Source organism: Triticum aestivum, chromosome 4A (genome assembly GCF_018294505.1).
Source record: "Triticum aestivum cultivar Chinese Spring chromosome 4A, IWGSC CS RefSeq v2.1, whole genome shotgun sequence".
Lineage (NCBI taxonomy): Eukaryota > Viridiplantae > Streptophyta > Magnoliopsida > Poales > Poaceae > Triticum > Triticum aestivum.
The window spans coordinates 94,455,354-94,482,144 of NC_057803.1; positions in this window are offsets into that span (position 1 = coordinate 94,455,354).

The window sequence follows — 26,791 nt, forward strand, 5'->3', positions numbered from 1 at the left end:
GTACCTACACAAACAAATAAGAACCTCGCAACCAATGCGATAAAGGGGTTGTCAATCCCTTCACGGCCACTTGCAAGAGTGAGATCTGATAGAGATGATAATAATAAGATAATATTTTTGGTATTTTTATGATATAGATTGAAAGTAAAGATTGCAAAATAAAGTAGATTGGAAACTTGTATGATGGAGAATAGACCCGGGGGCCATAGGTTTCACTAGTGGCTTCTCTCAAAAAGCATAAGTATTACCGTGGGTGAACAAATTACTGTCGAGCAATTGATAGAAAAGCGTATAATTATGAGAATATCTAGGTATGATCATGTATATAGGCATCACGTCCGTGACAAGTAGACCGACTCCTGCCTGCATCTACTACTATTACTCCACACATAGACCGCTATCCAGCATGCATCTAGAATATTAAGTTCATAAGAACAGAGTAACGCCTTAAGCAAGATGACATGATGTAGAGGGATAAACTCATGCAATATGATGTAAATCCCATCTTTTTATCCTCGATAGCAACAATACAATACGTGTTGTTTCCCTTTCTGCCATTGGGATCGAGCACCGCAAGATTGAACCTAAACCTAAGCACTTATCCCATTGCAAGAAAGATCAATCTAGTAGGCCAAACCAAACTAATAATTCGAAGAGACTTGCAAAGATAAACCAATCATACATAAAAGAATTCAGAGAAGATTCAAATTTTTTTCATAGATAAACTTGATCATGAACCCACAATTCATCGGATCTCGACAAACACACAGCAAAAGAAGATTGCATCGAATAGATCTCCAAGAGAATCGAGGAGAACTTTGTATTGAGATCCAAAGAGAGAGAAGAAACCATCTAGCTACTAGCTATGGACCCGAAGGTGTGAGGTAAACTACTCACACATCATCGGAGGGGCCATGTAGTTGATGTAGAGGCCCTCCGTGATCAATGCCCCCTCCGGCGGAGCTCCGGAAAAGCCCCCAAGATGGGATATCTTGGGTACAGAAGGTTGTGGCGGTGGAAATAGGGTTTCGTGGTGCTCATGGATGTTCTCGGGGTATGTTAATATATATAGGAGGAAGAAGTAGGTCGGTGGAGCAACGAGGGGCCCACGAGGGTGGAGGGCGCGCCTAGGGGGCTAGGAGCACCCCCTGCCTCGTGGCCTCCTCGATTGTTTCTTGATGTCCACTCCAAGTCCCCTGGATCACGTTTGTTCCAAAAATCATGCTCCCGAAGGTTTCATTCCGTTTGGACTCCGTTTGATATTCCTTTTCTACGAAACACTGAAATAGGCAAAAAAACAGCAATTTGGGCTGGGCCTCCGGTTAATAGGTTAGTCCCAAAAATAATATAAAAGTGTAAAATAAATCCCATTAACATCCAAAACAGATAATATAATAGCATGGAACAATAAAAAATTATAGATACTTTGGAGACGTATCAACTACCACTTTAATATGAACAAAATTTGAATTCGTTTCTCAACTGAATATGATCTACAATGATGATTGTTGTGAAGTCAAACCATTTGAATTCGTTTCTCTATTTTAATAATATCTACAATCATCATTATTGTCAAGTTAAACCATCGTTTGTGTATTGTCTTCACAGCACACCACATGGTTACTCTCGAGTTAGATATGAACTATGTGTACTATATGAACTCGAACTCGATTTTTTGAATCCACTTTATGTTGATTTCAAATCATAGTACATTTCAAGCTCCAGCTAGATCTTCATAATCTAAAACATGTATAATGTGTTTATCACATAATGTATGGTGCCCCGCCCCTACACCTACAAGTATTTAGATGTGAGTTGCAAACACCACACATTACCACAAATTCAAATAAAATGTGAGATTGTTCAATATATAGTATTGTTTAGATTTTTTGATATTTAGTTGTAAGCTACAAACGCCATACATTATCACAAATTCAAATAAAATGTGAGATTGTTCGATATATAGTATGGTTTAGATTGTTCGACATTTAGCTGTGAGTTGCAAATGCCATGCATTATCTCATTATGGTATAACATGTGCAAAACCACAGCACGCGTATCACCGCTATATTCATGCATGCATATGTGTATAACACTATGATCTCCTATTCAAATATATGAATCCACTTTCATATACAATTAAGATCTTTGTTAGTCTCTTACACCCACACAATCCTCTAACATTTGTAGCTAGCACTAACTTTCTCTCATGCATGCACACGCCCTCCTCCCCCTCCCCCTCCCTCAGCATTCTGTCCATCGCGCACATTCATTTTTTCTTTAGGTCGTTCTCCCACAGTCTCCACAACTCCTTTCCGACACACACCGATCGATAAACCTCGCCAGCGTCTGCCTACAACATATGTACACACGCACCTTCCATCTCCTCCTTTCTGTGTCCATTCCTCGTGTATCTCATACGGTCCCACACACGTGTAAACTCTCGCCCCTCTTTTCATCGATCTCACAACCGCACACTCCTCCTGTAACACCCAAGACCGTTGCGCCAGGTGTCTTCGAGTTTTTCGCTGTCTTTGCCATGTCATTTGCTTGCGTGTTGCATTTTACCATGTCATCATGTGCATTGCATCATCATGTTTTTCAAAACTTCCATCCATCCGCTTTTCCCCAGTTCTTTCCGTTATCCGTTCTAAGCCAAGACACACTTGCACGCGCCCGCGGCACGTCCGAAATATTATTTTATAAGTGGCTGGAAAATGTTCTCGGAATGGGTTGAAAGTTGGCATGCGGTGTTGTTATGTTGTTAGTAGGTTGCCTGCCAAGTTTCATCGCATTCGGAGTTCGTTTGACGCCCCAACGATTAGCTATAGCGGCATTATAGCTAGTCATACGTCGGACGTTTTCGGTCTCCGGAAACCATTGCCGGGCTGCCTTCTCTTCTCTCCTCTCAGCCCATCGCACTCTGCATAGCCTACTTGCAGCACGTCTAGTTCCCCTCTGTCCGAACCTTCGGATCTCGATGAAAGTCCCCCCCCCAAACCCCCCTAACCCTAGCTCATGTCTATATATAGACATCCCCTTCCAAAAATGGGCTACCCTAGTCTTCCCCTACCCCTAGACCCTCTCCTCCTCGGATCCACCGACTCCAGCGACAGCCAACCTCCCCCCTTCTCAAATTCCAGCGAGATCCACCCCTCCAACACCACTTGGCGCATCCCCATTGGTCAGCGCCGCCACAGCCGCCTGCTCCAGCCAACTATCGAGCGCCATGTAGCCCCCTCAGCCTCCACTGCCACCGCGGCCCTCCAGGCCCATCCATGGCCCGCCCTAGGACGATTTGGGCTCGAGGAGCCCGCGCGCACCCGCTCCCTGCCGCCAGCCACAGTGCGCCCTGCCGTCGTTGTAACATCCCAAAATTTCAATTTGGAATGTTATACATTAGATCATCAATGCATATCATACTTTATTTGCTTTTGGTTTTGATCCTAGAAATTCTACGCAACTCAGGGACCCACGGAGAGAGTTGGGGATTTCGTTATTTTCATATTTGAGTTTTCTCAAATTTTGAGAATAGGATCATTTTATTTTAATTATTTTGTCATCAATTATTTCTATTACAAAAATATGAGAGAGGGAATAAAATGACTTTCCCAAAATAAAGAAATATTGAGGATTTAATAATAAAATCAAATAAGATTTTATTTCGGAGTTTTTCGATATTTTATTTGAATTTAGGAAAAATATGCGTTTTTCAAAATTGCATTTAGGCCCCAAATAAATGTTCATTTTGTCCGGCTTGACTTTAGAAGTCGGGGAAAATTTATTTCAGGATTTTTTAGAGTCGTTTAGTATTTCTTTTATTTGTTTTTCTACGCGGAATTATTTAAAAAAAACACGAACCGACTTCGGGCCATACCCGAGCGGGACTCCGCCAGGGGGCACACTTTAAATAGCGCCGCCCCGAGCCGCCCCAGCCCATCAGCGCCGCCGCCAGCCCACCCGCGCCCGAAACCATAACCCTAGCCGCCGCCGCCCGCCGCTGCCGCCGCCTGACCCGCCGCCCGAGGTCAACCTCGTTTTCGCCACCCGATTATTTAAAAAAAACCACGGTTTATTTTTTTAGTTTCGTTTTTTAATAGATCTTTTTTTCCCGGTTTATTTATATAGCAAGCGTTCGCTCGTTCGTTTGTTTTAATGAACGTATTCGTCGTTTAGATCCAGATAACGAACGTTCGTTCGTTAATCTGTTCGTCGTTTTTCTTTTTCTCGGATTTTCCGCGATTATTTTCTGATCGCGATTTCTGATCCGATTTCCGTTTTAGTATAACTTTTTGCTCGTTTATCGGAATCAGGCGATTCAAGCGCCTGGAGTTTCGTATCGAAACCCTCTACCTGTTTAACCAACTCAAACAAGTTTTTGGCACTGTAAAAATTTCCCTAGATCCAAAATAGTAAACGAAGCCTGTTTCTTTTGCCGTTTGTCTTTCGTTTCTTCGTTTGATTTGATTCTTTTTGCAAACCAGAGTTCTTAAGTTGAAATTTCTGGTTAGATCTCTTATTTGAGTTTTACCTATGCATTAGATGAATACTTATTGTATGCTTGTTTGTTTGTCTGCGACAGAATACCCGGAGTGCGCCGCCTGTTACTTCGAATCTCAAGGTTTCGCGAATCATCAGCAAGGCAAGTAACACTTTGATCATACCTCTTTACTACCCATTTTTATTGCATTAGATCAATCCCCAAACATTGCATGATTAGGATCTAATTAAAATGTGGGATGGGAAGTAGTTGAGGTAGTACCTATTACGTGTTGTATTATCAAACCTTTGGGAGTTACTTCTACGTTTGCCTATTATGCCATGCTATACTAGTAGACGTGGATTGGGTGAGTGATATCCATGACAGATGTGAGTTTGTTAATTAATGGTTTATCTAAGGTGGCAACTTAAACACACATATGGGTGGATTGAGGTACCTGAGTATTCCAGGATTGCCTGTTGTTTTTCTTTATGGACCGCCACCCAGGCCCAAAGGGGTCATGAGATTTTTCATACTAGAAACTTCCGTGTGCAGCCACAAGCTATTATGGGCTCTAGCATAGTTGATTAAGTCGTGCGAACTCTTATAGGGTAGACTAGCAGATGTAGGGGAAAGTAGGTGTAACGGTCTATCCATCGTAAGGTGCTAGCGCTTCTGAAAGACTATGTCTCGGTCATCCGTCTTCTCAAACACCATGTAGTGCGAGAAACCAAACGGAGGCGATCGAGTCTTGTGGGGAAAAGTGCGCAAACCTCTGTAGAGTGTATAAACTAATCATGATTAGTCGTGTCCCCGGTTATGGACGTTTTGAGTATCTAGTACCTGGATTATCATGTGAATCTCAACATGTTACTCTAAAATTTAATTTTGTTGGGTTTTGTTTAATGATGATGCTTAATTGGGATTAAGAATGCTGTCAACCATTCTCAATGTTTAACAACCACCATGATAGTTAAATAAATTTATTCCTTTGCAGTAGGGAAAAATTGGCTTTTCGCAAAACTGTAACCATAGAGCTTTCCACCAGCCAAGTATGCATATAGAATAGTCTGTTTCATTCCATTACTCTCTATGTGTTACTTTGCCAGCATATTCCATGTGCTGACCCGTTTCGGGCTGCAATGTTAATGTTGCAGACTTTTCAGACGATGATTAAGGTACCTTTTAGGTCGTGGTTCTATACTCAGTGATGCCGTTGGAGTTGATGGACTCACTTATCTTCCAAGTCTTCTGTTGTTATCGTTATTAGATGGCCTTAAGCCATATTTATTGTAATAAGTTCTCTTTTGAGACACTCGATGTAATAAGTGTGTGATTGCTACTTTGTTATAAATCCTTCAAGTACTGTGTGGTGTCAGCATTATTCATCCAGGGATGACACCAGAGCATAGAGATTGGACCGTTTGAACTCTGGTCACTACAAACATGGTATCAGAGCACATGCTGACTGTAGGACACGACCACTAAGCTAAAGACCTAGATCACTACTCACTCTCTTCTCTTCTGACCCCTCATCTTTTCTACTCTTTAGGATGGGGGATGCAAGGAACAAGTTCACACAACCGGATGAAGATACACCCTTTGGACGTCACCTGAAGGAAGTCACTAGATACCTGAACATAGGAGTACCAAGCTTCACCGGAACCTACAACACCACTTTACCCGAAGAAGAGTGCTAGATGATTCAAGTTCAAGTTCCAGGAAGGACGTTCATGCCAGTCACTGAGCCCATAGAGTTTTCTTTTGATGCACCAACTTGGAGTCTAGGAAAAAGCATGGCAGCTCACATCGCCATGGGACGCATTGGAGAAGTCTACCGCAATGATCTCAAGGATATTATCTACCAGATTTGTGGGCGCCGAGATGAGCACTTGGACATGATCAGCACCAGAAAGGATAGATCAATTGCAGCTTTTATCTAGGAATTAAGCCAGCACATTCGACGTCAGGAGAACCAGATGTGCGCCGACATGATAGACCTGAAGAAGGCAAGGACAAGAATCAAGGAACTGGAGGAAGAACTCAAGGCTACACGTGAAGATTATGAAGAAGAAATTTAAGTATTAGTGGATAAGAATGCCGACCTAACAATGAAGATCAGGATATTTATGGGAGGCCCTACACCAGTAGATGAAGACGAAGAACCCAAGGAGATTCGCTCGGAAGACTACATCATCATCGACGACACCGACTTGGATCCAGATGATAGCGATGATGACTATGTTGATGAAGCCGGAGCAGATATCATGGAGTCTGCAACCGAAGAATATTTCTAGTCGACCACCTCATCAGTAGTAGTAGTCCACCATGTAAATACAGTAGTCCGAGCACTTTTGCGATAGTTAGATCGATTGTATGCCCTTGTTTGATTGAATGAAGTGAATTGTTTGCTTTTGCCTCATGTGCATATGGGTAGTGTTTTCTCTTTAGACCCCCTCTACTCTTAAATCTCATCTTTTCTAAACCCTCAGATGCCTCCGAGATGTGACCTCGGATTTACCTTTCCACCGGAGCTCACTCAGTTGATCCAGCAGCAGAACACATTGATGCAGTTGCTAGTCCAGAATCAGAATCAGGGGAACAACAACAACAACCCACCACCACCACCACCACCTATTGATCACTTAGCCCGTTTTCTTAGGCTGAATCCGCCGGTGTTTTCCAGTAGCACCGAGCCGATAGTAGCAGATGATTGGCTCCGCAAGATAGCAAGGGAGTTGACCACAGCAGGATGCACGGATGCGGAAAAGGTGAAGTTTGCCGCACATCAGCTTGAAGGACCCGCAGCATCATGGCGGGAGAATTTCACAGCCACTTTTCCTATCGACACTGTCACATGGGACCAGTTTCAACAGGAGCTATGGCCATGAAGAAGCGTGAGTTTCACAACTTGCGCCAAGGAGGACGGACAGTTGGCCAGTATGTGGATGACTTTAGTAAGCTAGCACGTTATACCCCAGATGACGTTGCTACGGATGCAGCTAAGCATGAGAAGTTTCTGGAAGGACTAAATGATGAGTTGAGCATGCAGTTGATGGTAGCAACCTTCAACAACTACCAGGAGTTGGTAGATCGTGCTCTTATGATTGAAGGGAAGCATAAGCAAATTGAAAATCGCAAGAGGAAGTATGCACAAGGAAAGTACAATTCAGGAGCTCAGCAGAAGCCACGATTTACCCCTAGACCGGGAGGACATTTTTAGCATACCCATGGAGGAGGTACCTCGCACAATTACAATGGCACCAAGAATGGTAATGGTAATGGAGGAAGCAACGGCCAGAACCGTACCAACCCATCAACCCCAGCCAAGAAAGACCCGAGCCAAGTCACTTGCTTTAAGTGTCAGAAGACCGGACATTATGCCAATGAATGTCCTGAAGGCCATAATGGCAATGGAAGCTCTGGGAAGAAGCCGAACCCTTTCAACAGGGGACAGGTGAACCATGTTAACGTGGAGGAGGTTGAAGAGCAGCCGGATGTAGTAATCGGTAAGTTTTTGGTTAAGTCATTTACTGCACTTGTTCTTTTTGATACCGGTGCATAGCATTCATACATATCAAGGGGATTTGTGGATAAGTATAACCTGCCCACTAAGGTTCTTAGAACACCTATGCTAGTAAGCTCACCAGGAGCGGAGTATATGGCCAGTCAAGGATGTTTCCAAGTGCCATTAAGTATAGGAAGGCATATTTTCCCAAAGGATTTAATTATTCTGGAATCCCAAGGTTTGGATATAATTCTCGGTATGGATTGGCTGTCGATGTATGGGGGAAACATCGATTGCGCCAGTAAGACAATTTTGCTTACAATGCCAGAAGGAAGAAGGATCAAGTATGTATCCCGGCATGCGCCAAATAGGACACAAGTAAATTCCTTATCAGGAGTTGTGCAGGAGGAAGTACCAGTGGTAAGGGATTTCCCTGACGTATTTCGAGAAGAGTTGCCAGGCATGCCACCGGATAGAGATATTGAGTTTTTGATTGAGCTTTTGCCAGGCACAGGGCCAATATCAAAGAGACCATACATGATGCCCGCAAAGGATTTGGTGGAGATTAAGAAGCAGATTAAGGAGTTACTGGATAAAGGTTACATTCGCCCAAGTTCGTCGCCTTGGGGATCACCAGTACTTCTAGTGGAGAAAAAGGATGGATCATTAAGGATGGTTGTTGATTATCGTGGGTTGAATGAAGTAACGATCAAGAACAAGTACCCACTACCAATGATCAATGATTTGTTTGATCGATTGCAAGGAGCTAAAGTGTTTTCCAAGATCGATTTGCGATCAGGGTACCATCAGTTGAAGATTCGAGAGCAAGACATACCTAAGACATCATTCACCACAAGATATGGGCTGTATGAGTACACCGTTATGTCATTTGGTCTGACTAACGCACCTGCCTATTTTATGAACATGATGAACAAAGTGTTTATGGAGTTTTTGGATAAGTTCGTCATGGTATTCATTGATGATATTTTGGTTTACTCAAAGAATGAAGAGGAACATAAGGAACATTTGCGATTGGTACTTGAGAAGCTCAGAGAACATCAGTTATATGCCAAGTTCAGCAAATGCGAGTTTTGGTTGAAGGAAGTAGGATTCCTCAGACACGTTATATCCGGAGAAGGAATAGCAGTTGATCCCACAAAGGTTATCACTGTGACCAATTGGGAAGCACCAACAACAGTTGGAGAGATCTGGAGTTTCCTTGGACTCACAGGATACTACCGAAGATTTATTGAGAATTTCTCCAAGATTGCAAAACCTATGACGGAGTTGTTAAAGAAGGATACCAAGTTCATATGGACTGAGGAGTGTGAGGCTAGTTTCCAGGAGTTGAAGAAATGCTTGGTTACTTCACCAGTGTTGATTTTGCCAGACCAGACCAAGGATTATGAGGTGCATTGCGACACTTCATGACGAGGACTTGGAGCAGTGCTTATGCGGGAAGGGAGAGTTGTTTCATATGCCTCACGACAACTGAAACCTCACGAATTGAATTATGCCACGCATGATTTGGAGTTAGCAGCCGTAGTGCATGCATTGAAAACATGGAGACATTTCCTCATTGGAAATCATTGTGAGGTGTACACGGATCACAAGAGTTTGAAATACATTTTCACGCAGAAGGAGTTAAACCTCAGACAAAGGAGATGGTTGGAGCTCATCAAGGATTATGATATGAGATTGCATTATCATCCCGGAAAGGCTAATGTAGTAGCTGACGCATTGAGCCGTAAGAGCCATGTCAATACACAAATGACGGGAGAAATACTAAAGGAGTTAGCCGAGGATCTTCGTGAGCTATGTTTGGAAATAGTTCCGAGAGGCTATGTAGTAGCATTGGAGATTCAGTCAACTTTGATGGATAGAATCAGAGAAGCTCAGAAGACTGACAAGGAGATTGCCTCTATAAAGGAGAAAATGAGCGAAGGAAAGGCTAAAGGATTTTGTGAGGATGAGCACGACACCCTATGGTTTGAAGACCGTGTTTATGTGCCCAATGACCCAGAGATTAGGAAGTTGATTCTTCAAGAGGCACACGATTCACCATATTCGATTCACCCAGGAAATACCAAGATGTATTTGGATTTGAAGGATACTTTCTGGTGGACCGAAATGAAGAAAGATATTGTCAGAGAGTAAAGGCAGAGCATCAGAAGTCAGCAGGATTGTTACAGCCATTGCCGATACCCGAATGGAAGTGGGATAAGCTAGGCATGGATTTTATCACGGGATTACCCAGGACTCATTCAGGCTATGACTCGATTTGGGTTGTAGTTGATCGGTTGATGAAAGTACCTCATTTCATCCCGGTAAAGACCACTTACACCAGTGCTAAGTTGGCAAAGATATACATGACCAGGATTGTATGCTTACATGGAGTTCCGAGGAGTATAGTATCAGATAGAGGAACCCAGTTTACCTCAAAGTTCTGGAATCAGTTGCACGAAACTTTGGGTACCAGGCTAGAGTTCAGCACAGCTTTTCATCCACAGACAGATGGACAGACCGAGAGAGTCAATCAGATTTTGGAGGATATGCTGAGAGCTTGTGCGCTAGATTATGGATCTAGTTGGGACAACAATTTGCCATATGCAGAATTCTCTTACAACAACAGCTATCAATCCAGTTTAAAGATGGCCCCTTTCAAAGCCTTGTATGGAAGGAGGTGCAGGACACCGTTGTCGTGGGATGAAGTTGGAGACCGCCAGTTGTTTGGACCTGATTTGATTAAGGAGTCTGAACAGAAGGTGAAGTTGATTTGCGATAGGCTTAAGGTAGCCCAGTCCAGGCAGAAAAGCTACGCAGATTCTAAACGCAAGGAGACAGTTTATGAAGTCAGAGACCGAGTTTATCTTCAAGTATCCCCACTTCGGGGAATAAAGCGCTTTGGTGTTAAGGGAAAGTTTGCGCCACGATTTGTAGGACCATACCGAGTATTGGAACGTATGGGAGAAGTGGCCTACAAGTTGGAACTGTCCGAAGGATTGTCAAGAGTTCATGATGTGTTCCATGTTTCTTAGTTGAAAAAGTGCCACGCAGAGATGGCTAACATACCTTTGAGAGACACAGTGCCATTGGAAGCAATTCAGTTGGATAACAATTTGACCTATGAGGAGAAACCAGTTAAGATTCTCGAGTTTGCCAGCCGAGCCACCCGCAGCAAGGTTATCAAGTTTTGTAAGGTTCAGTGGAGCCACCACACGGAGGATGAAGCCACCTGGGAGCAAGAGGAAGATTTGCTCAAGGACCACCCTCACCTATTTTCTAGCCAACCCGAATCTCGAGGGCGAGATTCATCTTAAGGGGGGTTGGTTTGTAACATCCCAAATTTTCAATTTGGAATGTTATACATTAGATCATCAATGCATATCATACTTTATTTGCTTTTGGTTTTGACCCAAGAAATTCTACGCAACTCAAGGACCCACGGAGAGAGTTGGGGATTTCGTCATTTTCATATTTGAGTTTTCTCAAATTTTGAGAATAGGATCATTTGATTTTAATTATTTTATCATCAATTATTTCTATTACAAAAATATGAGAGAGAGAATAAAATGACTTTCCCAAAATAAAGAAATATTGAGGATTTAATAATAAAATCAAATAAGATTTTATTTCGGAGTTTTTTGATATTTTATTTGAATTTAGGAAAAATATGCGTTTTTCAAAATTGCATTTAGGCCCCAAATAAATGTTCATTTTGTCCGGCTTCATTTTAGAAGTCGGGGAAATTTTATTTTGGGATTTTTTGGAGTCCGTTTAGTATTTCTATTATTTGTTTTCTACGTGGAATTATTTAAAAAAACGCGAACCGACTTCGGGTCGTACCCGAGCGGGACTCCGCCCGGGGGCAGCCTTTAAATAGCGCCGCCCCGAGCCGCCCTAGCCCATCAGTGCCGCCGCCAGCCGACCCGCGCCCGAAACCCTAACCCTAGCCGCCGCCGCCGCCCGCCGCCGCCGCCCGCCGCCGCCGCCGCCGGACCCGCCGCCCGAGGTCAACCTCGTTTTCGCCGCCCGGTTTTTTTTAAAAAACCATTTTTTATTTTTTTAGTTTCATTTTTTAATAGATCGGTTTTTTCCCGGTTTATTTATTTAGCAAGCGTTCGCTCGTTCGTTCGTTTTAACAAATGTATTCGTCGTTTATATCCAGATAATGAACGTTCATTCGTTAATCTGTTCGTCGTTTTTCTTTTTCTCGGATTTTCCGCGATTATTTTCTGATCGCGATTTATGATCCGATTTTCATTTTAGTATAACTTTTCGCTCGTTTATCGGAATCAGGCAATTCAAGCGCCTGGAGTTTCGTCTCGAAACCCTCTACCTGTTTAACCAACTCAAACAAGTTTTTGGCACTGTAAAAATTTCCCTAGATCCAAAATAGTAAACGAAGCCTGTTTCTTTTGCCGTTTGTCTTTCGTTTCTTCGTTTGATTTGATTCTTTTTGCAAACCGGAGTTCTTAAGTTGAAATTTCTGGTTAGATCTCTTATTTGAGTTTTACCTATGCATTAGATGAATACTTATTGTATGCTTGTTTGTTTGTCTAAGACAGAATACCCGGAGTGCGCCGCCTGTTACTTCGAATCTCAAGGTTTCGCGAATCATCAGCAAGGCAAGTAACACTTTGATCATACCTCTTTACTACCCATTTTTATTGCATTAGATCAATCCTCAAACATTGCATGATTAGGATCTAATTAAAATGTGGGATGGGAAGTAGTTGAGGTAGTACCTATTACCTGTTGTATTATCAAACCTTTGGGAGTTACTTCTACATTTGCCTATTATGCCATGCTATGCTAGTAGACGTGGATTGGGTGAGTGATATCCATGACAGATGTGAGTTTGTTAATTAATGGTTTATCTAAGGTGGCAACTTAAACACACATCTGGGTGGATTGAGGTACCTGAGTATTCCAGGATTGCCTATTGTTTTTCTTTATGGACCGCCACCCAGGCCCAAAGGGATCATGAGATTTTTCATACTAGAAACTTCCGTCTGCAGCCACAAGCTATTATGGGCTCTAGCATAGTTGATTAAGTCGTGCGAATTCTTATAGGGTAGACTAGCAGATGTAGGGGAAAGTAGGTGTAACGGTCTATCCATCATAAGGTGCTAGCGCTTCTGAAAGACTATGTCTCGGTCATCTGTCTACTCAAAGACCATGTAGTGCGAGAAACCAAACGGAGGCGATCGAGTCTTGTGGGGAAAAGTGCGCAAACCTCTGTAGAGTGTATAAACTAATCATGATTAGTCGTGTCCCCGGTTATGGACGTTTTGAGTATCTAGTACCTGGATTATCATGTGAATCTCAACATGTTACTCTAAAATTTAATTTTGTTGGGTTTAATGATGATGCTTAATTGGGATTGAGAATGCTGTCAACCATTCTCAATGTTTAACAACCACCATGATAGTTAAATAAATTTATTCCTTTGCAGTAGGGAAAAATTGGCTTTTCGCAAAACTGTAACCATAGAGCTTTCCACCAGCCAAATATGCATATAGAATAGCCTGTTTCATTCCATTACTCTCTATGTGTTACTTTGCCAGCATATTCCATGTGCTGACCCGTTTCAGGCTGCAACGTTAATGTTGCAGACTTTTCAGACGAGGATTAAGGTACCTTTTAGGTCGTGGTTCTATACTTAGTGATGCCGTTGGAGTTGATGGACTCACTTATCTTCCATGTCTTCTGCTGTTATCGTTATTAGATGGCCTTAAGCCATATTTATTGTAATAAGTTCTCTTTTGAGACACTCGATGTAATAAGTGTGTGGTTGCTACTCTGTTATAAATCCTTCAAGTACTGTGTGGTGTCAGCATTACTGATCCAGGGATGACACCGGAGCACAGAGATTGGACCGTTTGAGGTCTGGTCGCTACAGTCGTTCTGTGCCGTCTCCGTCTCCGCCTCCGCTTGCCCGCTCCTCCCGCCGGCGACCGACCTCGCCGTTGCTGAAGTCGCCGCTAGCGACCTCCAGGTCGCCCTGCCGCCTCCCCTCTCCTCTTTCTCCAAGCTCTCTATGCTCCCTAACCACCCTCTCTCTCTTCCATCACAGGCCAACGTGGATGTCGGCTCCGTCGAGCTCTCGCCGCCTTGAGCTCGGCCTCGGGTCAGATCCGGCTGGGAAACAGGACCTCGCCAACCTCCCGTGGCCGGATCCGCCGCTCCGTGTCCTTCTCCGCGCCTCCTCGCCGGCTAGTTCGCCAGAGTGCCCCGTGACCATGGCCTTGGTCGACCTCCTATGTGGGAGAGACAGTGAGCGCTGCCTCCTCCCTAGATGGGCCCCGCAAACCTAGGCCCAGCCGCGCCCTTCGGCCGGCCCAGCAACCGGCCTGCCCAGCCTCCTCCACCGTCCGGCCTGTTTTGGCCCAATGTGAGCCGCTTTCCCCCAGCCTAGTTCAACTCAGTTTCAGCCCACCATGTGTTTTTTTCCTGCCTCTGATTTTATCAATTATCCAGAAAACTGCAGTTTTCTAGACAACCCCTTAATGTTCATGCATATAATAACTTCAGAACCGAGCATCAGATTAAAATAAGTTATATATGAAAAATGCTTAGAATTTTGTGTAGATTAATAATTTGCCACTTTCATGCATGTTTAAAATTTTTAAAATGTTTTTTGTGTAATTTTGCCCTTATGCCATGCTAAAATGCTTTATTTCGTAACTAAATAACCATAGCTCCAAACTTAACAAACTTTATATGTAAATGGGGTAGAAAAATGCCTAGTTTAACATGGTGGCTTTACTTTGCATGTTTAACAACTCTAAAATATGGTTTAGGGCAGAATAGTACCAAACCTAATATATGCATATGAGGATTTTCCGGAATTGTTGTTTGTTATTTCCGGCCTCATTAAAACTTGCCTAGATAGGTAGTTTTCATATGCTTCACCTCTTTCCATGCTAACCAACATTTAATATTGATGGGTACCTAAACGAGACAGAACTAAATAAGTCACGTGGTGTTTCGTCAATATGCAACGGAGTTGCATATTGAGCTCCACTTAATTTGTAGGATTGTTTGTGCATTTTGACATGCCATGCCTCATTAAACCGGACATGCATAATACTTGGTTGTGCATCATGCCATGATTATGTGATGGTTGTTTAACATGTTGTTTTGCTTCTTTCCGGTGTTGCTTCTTCGGGTTAGTTCTGATAATGTCGCGTTTGTGAGGATTCGTTCAACTACATCCGTTGGTCTTCTTCATGGACTCGTTCTTCTTCCTTGTGGGATCCCAGGCAAGATGACCATACCCTCGAAATCACTTCTATCTTTGCTTGCTAGTTGTTTGCTCTATCGCTATGTCGCGCTACCTACCACTTGCAATATCATGCCTCCTATATTGCCATGTCAAGCCTCTAACCCACCTTCCTAGCAAAACGTTGTTTGGCTAAATTACCGCTTTTGCTCAGCCCCTCTTATAGAGTTGCTAGTTGCAGGTGAAGATGAAGTTTGTTCCATGTTTGGAACATGGATATGTTGGGATATCACAATATCTCTTATTTTAATTAATGCATCTATATACTTGGTAAAGGGTGGAAGGCTCGGCCTTATGCCTGGTGTTTTGTTCCACTCTTGCCACCCTAGTTTCTGTCATACCGGTGTTATGTTCCTTGATTTTGCATTCCTTACACGGTTGGGTGTTATGGGGACCCCTTGACAGTTTGCTTTGAATAAAACTCCTCTAGCAAGGCCCAACCTTGGGTTTACCATTTGCCTCACCACCACCTACCATTCCCTCGGGTCGGCCAACCTGAGGGTCATCTTTATTTTAAACCCCCCCGGGCCAGTGCTTGTCTAAGTGTTGGTCCGAAACAAGTAGACTATGGGGCCACCTCAGGGAAACTTGAGGTTTGGTTTACTCATGTCTCATCCGGTGTTTCCCTGAGAACGAGATATGTGCAGCTACTATCGGGATGTCGGCGCATCTGGCGGTCTTGCTGGTCTTGTTTTACCATTGTCGAAATGTCTTGTAACCGGGATTCTGAGACTTATCGCGTCTTCCCAGGAGAAGGAATATCCTTCGTTGACCGTGAGAGCTTGTGATGGGCTAAGTTGGGACACCCCTGCAGGGATTGAACTTTCAAAAGTCGTGCCCGCGGTTATGGGCAGATGGGAATTTGTTAATATCCGGTTGTAGAAAACTTGACACTTAACTTAATTAAAATGAATCAACCACGTGTGTAGCCGTGATGGTCTCTTTCCAGCGGTATCCGAGAAGTGAACATGGTTCTTGTGCTATGCTTGAACGTAAGTAGCTTCAGGATCACTTCTTGATCATTTCTAGCTTCACGACCGTTGCGTTGCTTCTCTTCTCGCTCTTATTTGCGTATGTTAGCCACCATATATGCTTAGTGCTTGTTGCAGCTCCACCTCACTACCCTTTCCTACCCATAAGCTTAAATAGTATTGATCTTGCAGGTGTGAGATTGTTGAGTCCTCGTGGCTCACAGATACTTCCAAATAGTTGCAGGTGCCGATGATACCAGTGTAGGTGACTACCAGTGTAGGTGACGCAACCGAGCTCAAGGAGGAGCTCGATGAAGACCTTGGTCGTTGTTTTTCCCTTTTGATCAGTAGCGGAGCCCAGTTGGGACGATCGGGCATCTAGCAATTGGGGTTGTCTTCTTTTATTTTGGTTCCGTAGTCGGACCTTGACTGTATTTTGGATGATGTATGTTTAACTTGTATTTGTGTGAAGTGGCGATTGTAAGCCAACTCTTTATCCCTTTCTTATTCAGTACATGGGATTGTGTGAAGATTACCCCTCTTGCGACAAACCTACCATGCGGCTATGCCTCTAAGTCGTGCCCCGACACGTGGGAGATATAGCCGCATTGTGGGTGTTTCACCTCCCCCTATCTAGCTAGTAGCTCGGCCTCTCGCACCACCTCCTAGCTCCATTCTCTCTGTCTATCCGTCTCGCTGGGCCTTATTTGCCTCTAACAAATGGATGTACACCAACTGATCTCCCGCTATACATATAGCTAGCTAGGTCCTTAATTATAACTCGTTTTCCCCCTCGCGTTGAATGATCTACCTCATTAGTTATGTCTCTCCTTTCCTCCGACAAACAACAATTGATCTACCGATCTAGTTAGGTTTGCTTGGCAAACACATGGTCCCCCTTCATCATCCATGAATGTGTCTCGACAGATCTATCACGCACAGGCACACATAGAAACACATCCCCACTCTTATTGATAATACTACAGTTCTACCCTTAGTTTGTCAAGTAGGCATCTCCACCATCTTCGAGAAGCAACTCCATCACCCATCCAGCACTCTACCCCTCTCCCTCCCTCTCTTTGTCCTCTCTCTCTGTCTCTCTCTCTCTCCCAACCTATTTCCCGTCCTTCAGTTATGTATGGATGTCGACCCATCTCCCTCAAGACATAGCTGGGTCTTTCCTTCTCAACACATATACGAGTCATTCTACCTCTTTAGTTTGGCATCTGCCTCCCCCCTTCCCCCACCCCCCCACACACACCGATACATCGAGCGCTCTAGTCATGTCTCCTTGCCACACAAACTTGCCCTGTGCCCTCTGACGTTATGGTAGGTCAGTCGCCCTATATCTTTGACTTGCACACACACAATTTTGATGGCTCTCTTCATCCATCTCGCACCCACCCACTTGATCCTCTCTTTGACTCTATCGATATCTATGACCCCTCTCTCTCTTCTCATGGATAGCCCCCTCTGGCCCTCTCTATATGCTATGGATATGCCTCTATTTCACACACATTGCATGCAAAATTTTGTTTGAGATTTCATCGACACATATTCCCACAAATACATTCACGAAATCACCACCCCACCCCACCCCCCAAAAAAACACTCACAAACGCACACGCCATCTGTCTAGGTTTGTATCTCTCTTACACACACACATAGGTGGGGGAAGTGCACGAAGAGAAGAGGTGCACGCACTGCGCACGTACTCCCGTCTCTTTCCCAACCACACCCACGCGGGTACACGGTGGAGCTCATTTCTATCGGATTTCGGGTTCCGGCAGACCCTTGAGGTTCGAACACTGGGGTGCGCGCGGAGATTTCGCCTCCTACCTACCTGCACCCCTCCACCATGCTAGGATCTAAACTAAGGAAAGAACAACACAAGGGACACAGGGTTTATACTGGTTCGGGCCACCATTGTGGTGTAATACCCTACTCCAGTGTGTGGTGTGGTGGATTGCCTCTTGGGCTGATGATGATGAACAATACAAGGAAGAACAGCCTCGCGAGGGTCTGTTCTTGGCTGGGGCAATGAACTGCTTGGAGGAGTTCAGTCACCTTTCTCTCTCTCTCTCTCTCTTTCTCTCTCTAGCCAACCGAACGACCGAACCCCCTCCGAGAGTCCCTAGCTTTGTGGGTGGCTGGTTCTCGATCCTCGATCCTTGATCCTCTATCCTCTATCCTTGATCCTTCCTCCTGGGGGTGGCTAGTCCTATTTATAGAGGCCCTGGTCCTCTCCCCAAATATTGAGCGGGAAGGGAGCCAACAATGGCGGGCTAATTTGAAGGGGGACAGCAAGTATCAGCTATCCTGACAAAAGCAGTCTTCGCCTGTGCAAAGCTCTGGTGATGACGCCGTCTTGGGCTCCACGGTGACCTCCATCTCGTAGTCCTCCTGGTCTTGGTCTCGTTGCACCGAAATGGCAACCTTTTCCTGATGCCTCGGTACTCCGCGGCTGCGCTTGCCCCCTATGCACCAAAGAGGAAAGGAGGACACTGCGCGGGCTGGCACCCGCCTGGCGCCCTGAGTCGTCATGGCTTGCGTCACGGGCACCTCGTGAGGTACCCCCCCTTGATCTCTCCGCCCCCTCGTGAGCCAGCCTGATGAGGCCGTGTCCGAGGAAGCTTCGCGTCGTCCGCCCCGCGAGGCTTGGCCCCTCGCGAGGGTCTTGGGTTTGTGTTGGTGAAGATGGGCCGTGCTGGGCCCCCTTTGAGCCACGCCGCAGGCAGGAAAGTCTGGGGACCCCCGTTCCCAGAATGCCGACAATTTCTATGCGGAAAGGTAGCCCACATGGTAATTTGACACATGTACTGGTTGTCCACTTGATGGAGGATCGTCTACCATGGGTGAACAAACAAATTGCGACTTGACGCGTTATGTTAAAAAAGAGGCAAACCATCTAGGGCCTACCTTACAGGCAAGGCTCTATACACTGGAGTACTTTTGATGTGTCCCGTCAACTCGCAGAACATGGAGAAGCTTGCTTAGTATACCGTCTCCCCCACCCATGGGCTCGGTGGCTCGCAGGATGAGGTGAAGCTTGCTTACTAGTACGCCTTACGCCCGCTCCCTCGCCCACGCACGTGGTGGCTCGCAAGACGAGGAGAAAATTTTACTACTCCCTCCGTTTACTCCTCGTCCCTACCTTGGTTAGAGAGATTATCATATTGTTTGGAATATATGTCCTTTAGTAGATTTAGATTTCAATATGAACTACTAGTACATACTCCAAACACTGATGTATATAGACGTATTGTAGAGTGTAGATTCGCTCATTTTGCTCCATATGTAGTCCATATTGAAACGGACGTAAGTTCGCACTCTCCCTCTCCCCTCGACCCTCGCCCATGTGGTGGACGTGCAGCAATTCATTTGGTCTCATATAGCCAGAACGATATATACTGCAGTACCATTATTGCTCGACTTCCCGAAGAGGCGAAGAGCTAATCGCAAGGTTAATATTTTGGAGATGCCTCCTCCCGCCGCCCTCCTCTAGGTTGAGCTACGTCCCGACATCCCTCAGGTACAACTCCCTTTACAGCCGGCTTGCACCACTGCTCTAGCTGCCCACATCACTCCATGTGGATATTTCTCTACTTTTTTGCCCCGCACATATCTCTACTGGCTTCTATTACTGTATTTGTGATGAGTTTATGTCTCATCAACTAGTCCCAGTAATCTTATTCTAATCACGCTTCTTCAATTTCTTTGCCACAGGGATGCTCATCTCGATTTTGGTGAAACTGCACAAAATGATCCGATGGTCAAAGGGTTGCAAACTTATTCATTTCTTCGGAAGCTTCAACATTGCCAGCAAATTAAAGCCTGGTTAGGGTTTACAGTTCAAGGGCTAGGGACTGCATGGATCATTTTTTTTCTTTAGTTGTCTCTGTTCCAAAATAAGTGTCAACTTTAGTAGTAGTACAACTTTGTACTAAAGTTTGCATAAAGTTTAGACACTTATTTTGGAACGGAGGGAGTACATATTGGCTAGAATCTGTCAATCATTGAGATGCAATAGCATGCATGTTAGTCTCCTTTGTATTTGATGAAATGTTGCAATGGGCAACCTTGGACGCAAGATAAATGAAACAGAAGCTGGAAGCTTCATAGCATTGTACAAATTTATCTCGCTGATAAATTACAGTACGTACTATACTAGTACTATGTTAAGAGTTAGGTGTCGCATGGTGTCCAGAAAATATTGTGATAGTATGAGGTGGGCCATGTAATCACTGAGCCTACATGTTTTCACTGCTCTCGCACTCCTCCGCTGAGAATGGAGAAAATTGTAATCTAGTAGTACATCCTTTCGCCGAAAGCGTGGAACATCCAGCAGTCCTAACACCTCAGTAATAATGACCAATGACCCGTAAAATCACATAGACCAAGCAATAAGTTGGACGGACGAAGGAACCATCACTCTTGAATCCGCTTCTCCCTTCAACACGGGCACTAGTGAGAGGTCGCGTCCGCTCTCCTGGGCATGAATGTTGCACCGATTCTTTGGAGCGGTGCTGACCGTTTTGGGCAAGAAGCGCGCGCGGGTGATAACCCACAAGTATAGGGGATCGCAACAGTTTTCCATAAGTAAGAGTGTCGAACCCAACGAGGAGCTAAAGGCATAACAAATATTCCCTCAAGTTCTATCGACCACCGATACAACTCTACGCACGCTTGATGTTCTCTTTACCTAGAACAAGTATGAAACTAGAAGTACTTTGTAGGTGTTGTTTGATAGGTTTGCACGATAATAAAGATTACGTAAATAAAAAGTAGGGGCTGTTTAGGTAAAGACACAACTAAGTTAGTTTTAGTAAAGAGCTTTTTGTTACGAGAAAGTTATTTGTCCCTAGGCAATCGATAACTAGACCGGCAATCATTATTGCAATTTTATATGAGGGAGAGGCATAAGCTAACATACTTTCTCTACTTGGATCATATGCAGTTATGATTGGAACTCTAGCAAGCATCCACAACTTCTAAAGACCATTAAGGTAAAACCCAACCATAGCATTAAAGCATCAAGTCCTGTTTATCCCATATGCCACAACCCCCTTACTCGGGTTTGTGTTTCAGTCACTCACGCAACCCACTATAAGCGAATCATGAACGTATTGCAACACCCTACAGAGGGGATCCCTCATGCTTGCGCGACACAGAGAGCACCATAGGACAGCAACAATAATAAAACATGCAACTCAAACTAATCTTGATCATCAAATAGCCCATAGGACAAAATGGATCTACTCAAACATCATAGGATAGCCATACATCATTGGGAAATAATATATAGCGTTGAGCACCATGTTTAAGTAGAGATTACAGCGGGTAAGAGAGAGGTTACACCGCTGCATAGAGGGGGGAAGAGTTGGTGATGATGGCAGTGAAGTTGTTGGTGAAGATTGCGGTGATGATGATGGCCACGGCGTCGTTCCGGCGCCACCGGAAGAGAAGGGGAGAGGGGGCCCCTTCATCTTCTTCTTCCTAGACCTCCTCCCTAGATGGGAGAAGGGTTTCCCCTCTGGTCCTTGGCCTCCATGGCATGGGAGGGGCGAGAGCCCCTCCGAGATTGGATCTGTCTCTCTGTCTCTCTCTGTTTCTGCGTTCTCAGATTCTTCCCTTTCATCGTTTCTTATATTCCCGGAGATCCGTAACTCTGATTGGGCTGAAATTTTAACACGATCTCTATCCGGATATTAGCTTTCTTGCGGCGAAAGAAGGGCATCAACCGCGTTACGGGGTGGCCACGAGGGTCAGGGGTGCGCCCAGGGGGGTGGGGTGCGCCCCCCTGCCTCGTGCCTCCATCGGGCACCGTCTCACGTGGATTTTTCTTCCCAAAAATCATATATATTCCAAAAAATGTCCGTCAATCCTGTTTGGACTCCGTTTGATATGGATATTCTGCGAAACAAAAAACATGCAACAAACAGGAATTGGCACTGGGCACTGGATCAATATGTTAGTCCCAAAAATAGTATAAAAAGTTGCCAAAAGTATATGAAAGTTGAATAATATTGGCATGGAACAATCAAAAATTATAGGTACGACGGAGACGTATCAGCATCCCCAAGCTTAATTCCCGCTCGTCCTCGAGTAGGTAAATGATAAAAAAGATAATTTTTGATGTGGAATGCTACCTAGCATAATCTTGATCACATATCTAGTCATGGCATGAATATTAAGACACGAGTGATTCAAAGCAATAGTCTATCATTTGACATAAAAACAATAATACTTCAAGCGTGCTAATAAAGCAATCATGTCTTTTCAAAATAACAAGGCCAAAGAAAGTTATCCCTACAAAATCATATAGTCTGGTTATGCTCCATCTTCACCACACAAAATATTCACATCATGCACAACCCCGATGACAAGCCGAGCAATTGGTTCATACTTTTTAACGCGCTTCAGCTTTTTCAACCCTCACGCAATACATGAGCATGAGCCATGGACATAGCACCATAGGTGGAATAGAATATGATGGTGGAGGTTGCGTGGAGAAGACAAAAAGGGAGAAAGTCTCACATCGACGCGGCTAATCAACGGGCTATGGAGATGCCCATCAATTGATGTCAATGTGAGGAGTAGGGATTGCCATGCAATGGATGCACTAGAGCTATAAGTGTATGAAAGCTCAAACTGAAAATAAGTGGGTGTGCATCCAACTTGCTTGCTCATGAAGACCTCGGGCATTTTAGGAAGCCCATCATCAGAATATACAAGCCAAGTTCTATAATGAAAATTCCCACTAGTATATGAAAGTGATAACTCAAGAGACTCTCTATATGAAGAACATGGTGCTACTTTGAAGCACAAGTGTGGTAAAAGGATAGTAACATTGCCCCCTTTTTCTCTTTTTTGTGGGCTTCTTTGGCCCCTTTTTTACGTTTCTTTGGCCTCTCTTTTTTTGGCGGGCAATGCTCTAATAATGATGATCATCACACTTTTATTTACTTAGAACTCAATATTACAACTCGATACGAGAACAAAGATATGACTCTATATGAATGCCTCCGGTGGTGTACCGGGATGTGCAATGATCTAGCGTAGCAATGACATCAAAAAACAGACAAGCCATGAAAACATCATGCTAGCTATCTTACGATCATGCAAAGAAATATGACAATGAATGCTCAAGTCATGTATATGATGATGACGGAAGTTGCATGGCAATATATCTCGGAATGGCTATGGAAATGCCATAATAGGTAGGTATGGTGGCTGTTTTGAGGAAGATATAAGGAGGCTTATGTGTGATAGAGCGTATCATATCACGGGGTTTGGATGCACCGGCGAAGTTTGCACCAACTCTCGAGGTGAGAAAGGGCAATGCACGGTACCAAAGATGCTAGCAATGATGGAAGGGTGAGAGTGCGTATAATCCATGGACTCAACATTAGTCATAAAGAACTCACATACTTATTGCAAAAGTTTATCAGCCCTCGAAGCAAAGTACTACTATGCATGCCCCTAGGGGGATAGATTGGTAGCAAAAGACCATCGCTCGTCCCCGACCGCCACTCATAAGGAAGACAATCAATAAATACCTCATGCTCCGACTTCGTTACATAACGGTTCACCATATGTGCATGCTACGGGAATCACAAACCTCAACCCAAGTATTTCTACTAATCCACAACTACCCACTAGCATGACTCTAATATCACCATCTTTATATCGCAAAACTATTGCAAGGAATCAAACATATCATATTCAGTGATCTACAAGTTTTATGTAGGATTTTATGACTAACCATGTGAATGACCAATTCATGTCATCTCTCTAAATAGATATAAGTGAAGCAAGAGAGTTTAATTCTTTCTACAAAAGATATGCCCGCGCTCTAACAAATATAAGTGAAGCAAAAGAGCATTCTACAAATGGCGGTTTTCTATGTAAAGAGAAACAGGCAATCCAAATTTCAAATGATATAAGCGAAGGACATGAAGCATTCTATAAAGCCATACTCAAAAGATATAAGTGAAGTGCAATGAGCATTATATAAATCAACCAAGGACTATCTCATACCAGCATGGTGCATAAAAGAAAAATGAAAACTAAATGCAAAAGACGCTCCAAGATTGCACATATCACATGAACAAAACGAATCCGAAAACATACTGATACTTGTTGAAGAAAGAGGGGATGCCTTCCGGGGCATCCCCAAGCTTACATGCTTGAGTCTCCTTGAATATTTACTTGGGGTGCCTCGGGCATCCCCAAGCTTGAGCTCTTGCCTCTCTTCCTTCTTCTCACATCGAGACCTTCTCAATCATCAAACACTTCATCCACACAAAACTTCAACAAAAAACTCGGTAAGATCCGTTAGTATAATAAAGCAAATCACTACTCTAAGTACTGTTGCAAACCAATTCTTATTTTGTTTTTACATTGTGTCTACTGTAATATAACTTTTCCATCGCTTAATCCACTGATATAAATCATTAGTTTCATCAAAACAAGCAAACTATGCATCAAAAACAGAATCTGTCTAAAACAGAACAGTCTGTAATAATCTGAACATTCACCATACTTCTGATACTTGAAAAATTCTGCCAAAATTAGGAAAAATAAAAAAATTGTATAGAAAGACAGTGCAAAATGAATCAGAACCATTTGACGTTCCAGTAAAAAAATGTAAAATCACGCACTACAGCCAAAGTTTCTGTCCTGCACCATACAAACCATCAAGCAAATGTAAACATCCTAAAGGCAAACCTTGGCACATTATTTTTATAATACAATGGAATTGTACAAGGGGATAATTATTTTTGTTGAAAATTTTCTGTAATGAAGATTCACAAAGTTTCTGTGAGCACGAACAAAGTTCAAGGCTAGCTCCCACTTCAACAATGCCCATCTTTCTTACTTTCGCTTTGCTTTATGAAAAAGTTTTGGGTTCCCCTCTTTATTTTTGTTGTTTTTAAACTATATAAAAGAACTCAACAGAAGTAAATGACTCTCTAAAACTTCTGGGTTGTCTCCCTAGCAGCGCTTTCTTTAAAGCCATTAAGCTAGGCATATAGTGCTCAAGTAATGAATCCACCCGGATCCCAAGGTATATCAAAGCCAATTTTAATTAACAATGATTTGTAATTTAGTAGTGAGCACAAGGTAACATATATCATGTAACAACAAAGTCTAACTCTCTTCCTATGCATCAGCATGTCATAAAAGAACAATTCATGCACACATAGTAAAGGCCAATGTATAGTATAAACAGTTTCTTGCAATTTTATCGTATTGGAAACATAGAGAGGTGGAGATATAGTTCCTCTCTCATATTAATTGCAAGTAGGAGCAGCAAGCACATGCATATTATATCTATCAAAATCATCATGTGTAGTAGTAAAAGGCAACCCATCAATATAATCCTTAATAAGCACAAACTTCTCCGATATAGTGTAGTTTGGAGAATTCAAAAAGATAATAGGACTATCATGTGTGGGTGCAATAGCAACAATTTCATGTTTAACATAAGGAACTATAGAAAGTTCATCTCCATAAGCATAATTCATATTGGCATCTTGGCCACAAGCATAGCAAGCATCATCAAAAAGGGATATTTCAAAAGAATCAACAGGATCATAGCAATTATCATAGCATTCATCCTTCGGTAAGCACGAAGGGAAATTAAACAATGTATGAGTTGAAGAGTTACTCATTAGAAGGTGGGCACGGGTGATCAATCCTCTCTTCCTCTTTTTGTTCTTCGCTGTCCTCCTCATCTTTTTCATCCAATGAGCTCACAGTTTCATCAATTTCTTCTTCCATAGATTCCTGCAAAATATTAGTCTCTTCTGGGACAGCGGAGACTTTCTCAATAAACTCATAAATATCGGAATTGTATTCATAATTTTCATAACAATATTTAAGGATAGCTAAATTTTCAGGTCTGTAGATAGCATCATAAAGATTTTCATATTCTTTGAACATAGATTCAATTTCATAAGCACCCATAAAAGCAACAAATTCTTCTATTTGTTCCACATCATAGTAGTCATATATACCTCTAGCATAAGAAGCCAAAGTTTCATTATCATTAAATTCACATGAAAAGGGAAGGTGTGGAGCCTTCATCCTAGAGCAACAAGTATAATCATATCTCAAGCATAGTTGCCTACCATACCAATACAACATATAAATTTGATCCCATAATAGTTTCCCTTTTTGAGTTAAGCGATAAACCTTAAAGTATTCACGTTGATCCATCGTGTCTCCCATTACCAGATTGAATGGGGTTTTCTCTGGATTATCAAAGTAGTACATAATATATGTCACATAACGAGCATTGAGGGTTTTAGGAGGTTCCTCATCTCCATGAGCAGAAAGTACACCTAATTTTTTGGTATTTCGTGTTCCATATCCATAACTAAAGATAAAGAACAACTAAGAACAGCAAAAAGTTCACAAAAAACTGAGAACAACAAATAAAAATTACTTAGTGATAAAGCAAACAAGCACACACGAGAATATTCACCCCACGCTATTGCTCCCCGGCAACGGCGCTAGAAAAAGGTCTTGATAACCCA